Source organism: Nothoprocta perdicaria, unplaced genomic scaffold (assembly GCF_003342845.1).
Source record: "Nothoprocta perdicaria isolate Ctin4 unplaced genomic scaffold, notPer1 scaffold_24, whole genome shotgun sequence".
Classification (NCBI taxonomy): domain Eukaryota; kingdom Metazoa; phylum Chordata; class Aves; order Tinamiformes; family Tinamidae; genus Nothoprocta; species Nothoprocta perdicaria.
The window spans coordinates 5,859,708-5,867,638 of NW_020455466.1; positions in this window are offsets into that span (position 1 = coordinate 5,859,708).

Genomic DNA, 7,931 nt, shown 5'->3' on the forward strand with positions numbered 1-7,931 from the left:
GGCCAGAGCAGGGTTATGGAGAGTAAGCAGGCATGACTATTCAAGCAAAAGTAGTAAAGGAGAGTAAGGAATGTAAGGATTAGTAAAAATTTTGGTTGAAATACTAAATTTGATGAGAGTAATGAAAATATGCAGTACAAAAAATGCAGTACAAGTTGACGAAAGATAGATCATACTGATGTTTAAGTGGATATCTTTCCTTGAAATAAACAGACATTTTAGACCAAGAGAAAGTATTGAAATCATTGGTTTTGTTTAGTTTAAATCTAGCTAAAAAATTAAATATCTAATTAAGATTCTTAGTCAATGCTGTCTTAATTGACTAATACATCATTCTGTTAGCACTAATGGTAAATTAAATATCTTTGATCGATATTCAAACAGTGAATTGTATTTAATTGACATTGATCTTAATGGGCATTACCTTAAAATATTAGCTGATGTACATCCACAGCTGTAGGGATTACATATTACAGTATTAAATTTCAGGATATCATCTACAAGAAAGCATTAATAATGGTTAGTGAGTCTTCCTTATATATCAAGTGGAATTGCAACCAGCCATCACAGATAATGAAATTATCCCCTTTCAAATAATATATTATTTTTCTCATTACATTAGTTTTATTTTCTCTTGAAGAGGCTATGCTGGAGAATTAAAGATTTCTAAATCATTATTTCCCAGCTTTGTTGAATTATTTAAACATGTAAAATTAATTAAATGAATAAAGTAAGAAAAATGCAATAAAGTGCAAACCAATATAGAAAAAAAAAAATGTAACTGAAGAAACCGAAATCAGATATCTGGTGATCGGATGCAGAGGGCTCTTAATGGCCAGTGGGTGAAAGGGAGAATTAAAGTTATTCAAAGCTGGATTTCCAAAAGTTGTTAGTAGCAATGAAAATCAGGTTTTGACTGCCTGAGAAAAGTCAMATTCAAAAGCAGGAATATTCAAAGAGTGATCCCTAGCACTTTCTGAAAACCACAACACTAGCATTTATTTCTAACTAGGTATCACAAAGGAAGGAGAAAATATTAGTAGTCTCTATTTAAAATTTTAACCTTTCTTCATTTTAGATACCTATCAGTATCATGGCCTAAAAAGTCACTTGTCATTTGGATTCATGTTACAGGTAAATTCTTATGGTTCACCAATATAAGATTTTAAATATAAGATTTTAATAATTTTAATGAATTAATTAAAATTAATAATTTTAACACTGTCTTGACAAAAAGTATTCACATATTGTTTTATATGTACAGAAATGTATGCATAGATGCAGAGGACCAACCTAATCAGCTTGATGAACAAATGAAATTTTATACTTGAGTGCACATGCCCCAAAACACCTCACAAAACAAATTATAAGTCTAACAAATATCTCAGTGATCCTGAAAACAAAATTTAAGCACACTTTAGTCTGTAAAGCATGACCTTATCCTAATAATAAATCATTGAATAGAAAACAACTATGTAAGAATTGCACCTAGAGTTTAYGTGGCCAATATGTTTGACTGAATTAACCTCACTTTGTGCACAATAGGATTGTCTCCCTTGGGATACAGYGAAGCAAAAATGCTGAAATAAAATGTCCTGCTGACAGAACTGAAAGAGGGCTTTAGCAGATCATCTTTTCATATATTAAGCATTCTGTAGGCATTATAGTTTGTTGGGTTTAATTTTCCCCAGAAACAATGAGTCCTCAATTCACAGTCTACTGAATTCAATGGGAGCCTTCATATAAACCCTACAAAAAAATTACTTTCCTTTTTAATATTTTTCTGTCTATCACCTATTGCCATGGCAACTTTAGCTTCTCAGTAGTATAGCCAGAGAAATGGGAGACTCAGATTTGACTTATTTCTTTGTCATAAATTTCTTGTGTCACTTCTGGCAAATCACTTTGGCTCTAATTCACAAAGTTATCAAAGCACCTAATTTTCAATTGATTTCAGTGATAAAGGGACCCATTAAACTCCTCTGCAGATCTGTCTTTAGCACTGCTGTTATTCCTGTATTAGTTCTAGCTCATATATGAATTTATATCAAAACCTTTCCTATTTTCTGCATTTGTTTTTGCTGTCAGCTACACATCCCATCATCTGTTCTCACAAGCAAAGAAAAACTTGGTCTCCAGGGATGGTATACAAAGTTTTGAMACTCAAGTCCTGGGTCTGTATTTAGTAGGGAGAGGGTTGAACTGCGTGTGCTTCAGTGAGTTCGTCTCTATTCTTTCAAATTTCCTATGAGTCTTACTCAGATCTTACATACCTTGTCTCTCACACTCATATGATTTTTATGTCCTGCTTTGTTATTAAACCCTTTAAACTTATGTTAATTTTGTTTTGTGGATTTCTGAAGAAACAAGGTGGAACAAAATTTGATCATCTCATTGTAATCAGTTTTCCAGACAACGACATCCAGACAATGGGCTCGAATTCTACTGAGTAAAGTCACTGATACTGTTAGAGATGTCTCTGACATCWGGTACCTGGGAATAGAGGATGTGTCTAGGATAAAAAATGATGGAAGAGAAAAAAATCTATAGATCTATAAAAGGTCTATAAAAATGGGCACAAATGACCTGAGGTGTCTGGCTCAGAAATCCAAACCTCAACTCAAGCAAGGCTAAGAAAGGTTCAAATTGTAAGGAAGAATGCACACATAAAAACACAAACACACATGTGAGCATAAATACATCTCACCAGGTTTGCAAGGAAAAAGGGATTACTAAAATAATGCCAATAACAAGTACCTAGCATAGAGGGTATCTCAGGACAGATAAAGCAATAATTAATAACAGTGTAACAGAGCACCAGATCTAGATAAACTCTGCAAATTAATGAACACTGTTAACAGAACTCTAATGAAATACAAGGGACTCACAATTGGCTGTGTCTTRTTTTGTATCCTGCAGTTTGCTAAATATGTACTCTGGCAGACCACTTGGAGCAATGAGTTGTGGCAGTAATGGATCTCAGGTCAGTTCTTTTTAGTGAAATTGCACTAATAAACAAAATATAATGAAGCCAGTATGCTCCAAATATAACAAAAAAAAATGATAAACATAGGTAAAAACATTCTGAGATTACTCTTTCTGCACTTATCTTTTGGATGAAARCATTATCAAATCCTTCTAAGTGAACAGATAAATTACAGTGAAGAAAACAGGAATTTTAACTGTTTTATCCCACCTTGTCTCAGATTAGCATTGGTGTTAAGGTTAAAATATCAAAAATATATAGGAATTCAGGACTATGATTTCATAGCATCAAAACTGCAGACTTTTAAAGGAGACTGATATATAGAAATATTCCCAGTTCTAGTCTTTGCAGGTACATAGCAAAATATCATGAAGGAAGAGTTCATGGAAGAAAGTAGTAACCTGATGTACTTATATTGTTTCTTGGTAAATCTTAGTGAACTTCTCCATTGCACTGGCCACTGTATGTCCCAAGTATGAAGCTCTTCAAAACCAATGTATGACCAGTAATGTATCTGCCTTCTCTACACTGGTAATTTCACTTAGAAAACAGTGTCATTATCATTATTATTACGGAAATAACTCCTAATGAATGTCGAAAATGTTCAGACATAGATATTATTCAGCAGCGTGTATTTYTCATCCTTCTAGGCAGAATGTTGAAATAAAAATGTGAGTTACATCCAGTGTCATTGATTTCATTCTCTGCAAATCTTCAATATTTCCAAMTGTTGTAAAAGAAGACAGACAAGAGATATCAACACCTCTGTTCTTATCAAGTACAGTACATCTATGCCTTATCACAGTAAAKAATTGGATTTTTTTAGCAGTTAGATCTGTTAATAAATGTTGCGAAGGAAAGACTTATTATCTCTATATGACGTTTTATTCAGAAATATTGAATAAGATGCGAACACAAGTTGTTAGATGTGGAGCCCAACCAGATCTCCATTTTACTAAGGAGCTATTACAGTAAAAACAATAATTTATCAGTTCATCTATCTGCATTTTGTGATATTATCATCCTTAATAGTCGGGTATTTATTTATTTTAGTTGAGAAAAATCATTCTTATTATGTATAGGGCTTCTGTTCAGAGCTGTAAATATTGTTTGTTTTTACTTTCCTTTTTACTCCTATCACTATAGAAAAAGCTAATACATCATAGAAAAAGTTAATAGGTAAAAGAGATTGTGTCAAAAGAAATATCAATATTAAGCATAGCTAATAATTTGCAGCAGCTTGCTTTTAAGGTAAGGTTCCACTGAATTCTGGAAAAAAAAATTATTTCCACTTTTCCTACCTTTCATTGTTATATTGCATAAATGGTATGCCAGCAGGGAAARGGAAACAGGAAAGAAAGAATGTGGCCTGTGCAGTGGGAAAAAAGTGGGACAGGAGTAGAAAGATCAGAAATATAGGAAGTTTTTTGTTATGTAAAGAAACTTTGTTAACGGAATCTCAAAGTTTCAGAAGTTAGTGCTTCAGTTTCAGGAAAGGCAAAAGTGAAACAAACCTACTCTTCTCAATCTCTTTCATTTTGCATATACTTTCCATGAAAGACTCTTTCTCTTGTACAGAAAGCTGTACTATCTTTTCAAAAACTATCACCACTTTTGGGTTCAAATACATAGGATGAATATGTCATAATATGCACATTTTACGTATATATTCTTGCAAAAGAGTCCTTATATAGATTTTATTTTCTGACACATTAGACATGGATAATTCAGCCTAGTTTTCTGGATTTCATAAATCTGTATCTACTGCAAAGTTTATGCATTTCCCAGTTCTTACACAGTACCAGGGAAAAATCTGAAGACCTCATTCTCACAAAAATAAATAAGTAAATAAATAAATATATCTCATCATATAATCTGACTTGTTTATTTTCAAATAAAACACTGGAGGAACAAGTCTATTGTCTTAAGACAATGGTCTTAAGAGTTCCCTGCTATTACTGAMAAAAGTATTATTTTATGCAAGCTAATAACACACAACTTATGTTCTCGCCTCAGAAGAATTGTACTAACTCATCATTGTTTCAGATAAAAAGACATTTACCATGGCACAAACATCGCACAAACCTTGCCTTGTTATCCAAGCAGCATCATAACTGCTTTTTTTTCAGTTTCACAAATTGTAAAAAAGAATCCAATGTTGAACTGTATTTTATGTGGGAGCTSTATGTAATGTGAACTGAATTTTATTTAGTCAGTTCATCTATACTAGTTGTCTAGTATCTAGACATCTATACTAGTGTCTGCTGGATGGGGTGAAATGTTCCTTGGATAAATCTGTCTCTCCCTAGGGACCATGTAATAAACTTAAATTACTATTATAATTATGAGACCTAAATAGAGTCAAGAGAGAACTTAGTGTCTGGCAACTACTTTACTTCCCATATCACAGAATCACAGAAAGGTTGAGGTTGGAAGCGACCTCTAGAGATCATCTAGCCCAACCCCCCTGCTCCAGCAGGGACACCCAGAGCACAGGGCACAGGGTGGCATCCAGGCAGGTTTTGAAGACCTCCAGAGAAGGAGACTCCACAACCTCCCTGGGCAGCCTGTGCCAGGGCTCTGTCACCCTCACAGTGAAGGAGTTCTTCCTCACATGGAGATGGAACTGCCTGTGTTTCAACTTATATGACTATATTTTTCCAGCCGCTACTTAGGGGTAGAGGCTTTCACAGCCCAGTCAAGGATTGTTCTGTCATATTTATAGTGAGTCTCAGCAGGGATATCCATACAGAATGATTTTTCTTAACCTTTGCTTAGTCAAATGAATATGCAGAAGTTCATTTAATTATTTATCAAGTAAAGTTTTAAAAACAATAATAATCATATTGAACTGGACACAGAACTTATATTGCATCACTTCGATTTATTTTTCTTTGCATATTGTGTCCTCTATAGAGTAAAATCTACTTTTATCAAGCCACATTCTACTTCATTGTAGAAAAAGAAAAATATCTTCATTTTTAAAAGCAGCTTATTTCTATTACATTTTAATGCTTAATGGTATTAGAGAATAAAATAAGAATATCAAACTATTAAGCATCTTGAAGCCTCAATAACTTTGATGTGAACTGCAGACATGACCCTCACAGAACAAGAGCACAAAACAGCAATAAAAAAAAAAAACTGCTGCTATTTTACTTACTGTGTGCTAGGATTTACAGAACTTGCTTTCTTCCTAACTTCTAGTGAAGTTATTTTACTGGAAATTGGATTTCATCTTTCATCAAACTAGTACCTCTACATTGTTTTGCATCTATGAAAGGTTTGTCATTCTGAATTTAAAGTAAAAGAAAAGCAAAACTAGGATTAATCCATAAAAACAATATCAAAGGGACAAAGATTTGRAAGAACACAAAGAGAAGACCTAGAGTATTTAAAACTTTCTAAAATCAAGAGAGRCCTGCAATTCATCCAATGCTTCTTATTTTGTGCCGAATTCATCCATTCATTTTCTTTCTTATTTTGTACAGAATCATATTTAAAAAATATACAGAAGGCATAGAAAATATTTATGATATTATAAGCAGTAATATTTTTTTCTGACAGAGACAAATCTTGTCTTACCAAAAAAAAAAAAAAAAACCACAAAGAAATTGAATTGGTTAGGATTGAGTTTGGAGGTGTTAAAAACTCTGTATGTAGAGGAGAAAGCTCTGCTTCAAAACAATCTGAGCAGTGCTAAGGGCTCAGAATTTGCTTACTCACGAGCACAAAAAATATATTTCCTTTGTTTGGTTAGCTGCCTTCTTAGAAGTTGATAATAGTTTTAGTTAATTGAATGGAGCACCACACCAAATTCAATCTTTCAAATACTTTTTGACTTTGCAGACACTGAGTTCAGTGCTTTTGACTGGCCTTATTGCAGGTAATTTCTATTATGCATCTATTTGTTATGGAATTAAACCTGAGGACTAGTCACGAATAAGCCACATGCCACCAGACATTGCACAAACATTAAGTAGCATATAATCCCTCTCCAAAAAGTTTTTGAGCTAGGCACTGTTTGAAGAGAGAAGTATAACAAACAGGCATAGAAAATGATGAGATATCTGATTTTCTCTTTAATAGTGTATTGCAAAGAAGATGCAGAGCCTTCATCCTTATTCTTCATTATTTTTTCACAGATGAACTTGTTTTCTTTTTTGTTAGGAAGCTCCAGAGATTTGAAGGTTATGACCTAAATGGGAATGGAAAAAAAGTAACTCTTATCCCAAAATAGGCACTGAATGCTGAGCACTGCTCCCAAATACACAATGCAATTCCTGCTGATTTCAGGAAGAAATTCACAAGCCTAGGTGCAGGTAGAATCTAGGAACAAGATTTCATTGCAGTGATGATTATTGCATGTGATCTTGACTTGTAAGAAGATAATTAGCAGGCCAAAAAAATGAGTGATTGAGTGAAATGAGTGAATGAGTGAAAAAAAAAAAAAAAAAAAAAAAAGATGAGTTCATTAATTGCAGCATCTTACCCATATATACACAGTTGGCATCCAACTAGGTAAGATAAATAAAATATGGAAATAAAACAACAGTCATGCATTCCTTAATTGCAATCTTTGTTATCTTGCAAGATAATAAAGAAAGAAAAGAAAAAGTAAATCTGTAGTGCACAATTTTGTGTACGCCACTCTTTCTCAAATAGGCTAATAAGGTTGAAAATAGCTGAACTGCAAAAACTTCTTGAATTGAAAATACTTCTGAATTTGAATTGGAGTGATGAAAGGCCAGTTCTCTGCACAGAGAAATAGAATGTTTTAATTGGATGTTTTTTTCTTGGAAGTTTCTGCTAACTCCTCCTCAAAAAAGCATGACATTCCAGGTTGGCCAGACCAACTTGGGCAACTAAGTACATCTGTTGGTTCTAGCAAATCTGCTAGATCTAGGTTTGATCCAGAAAATCTGACTGCAAAACATGAATTAGG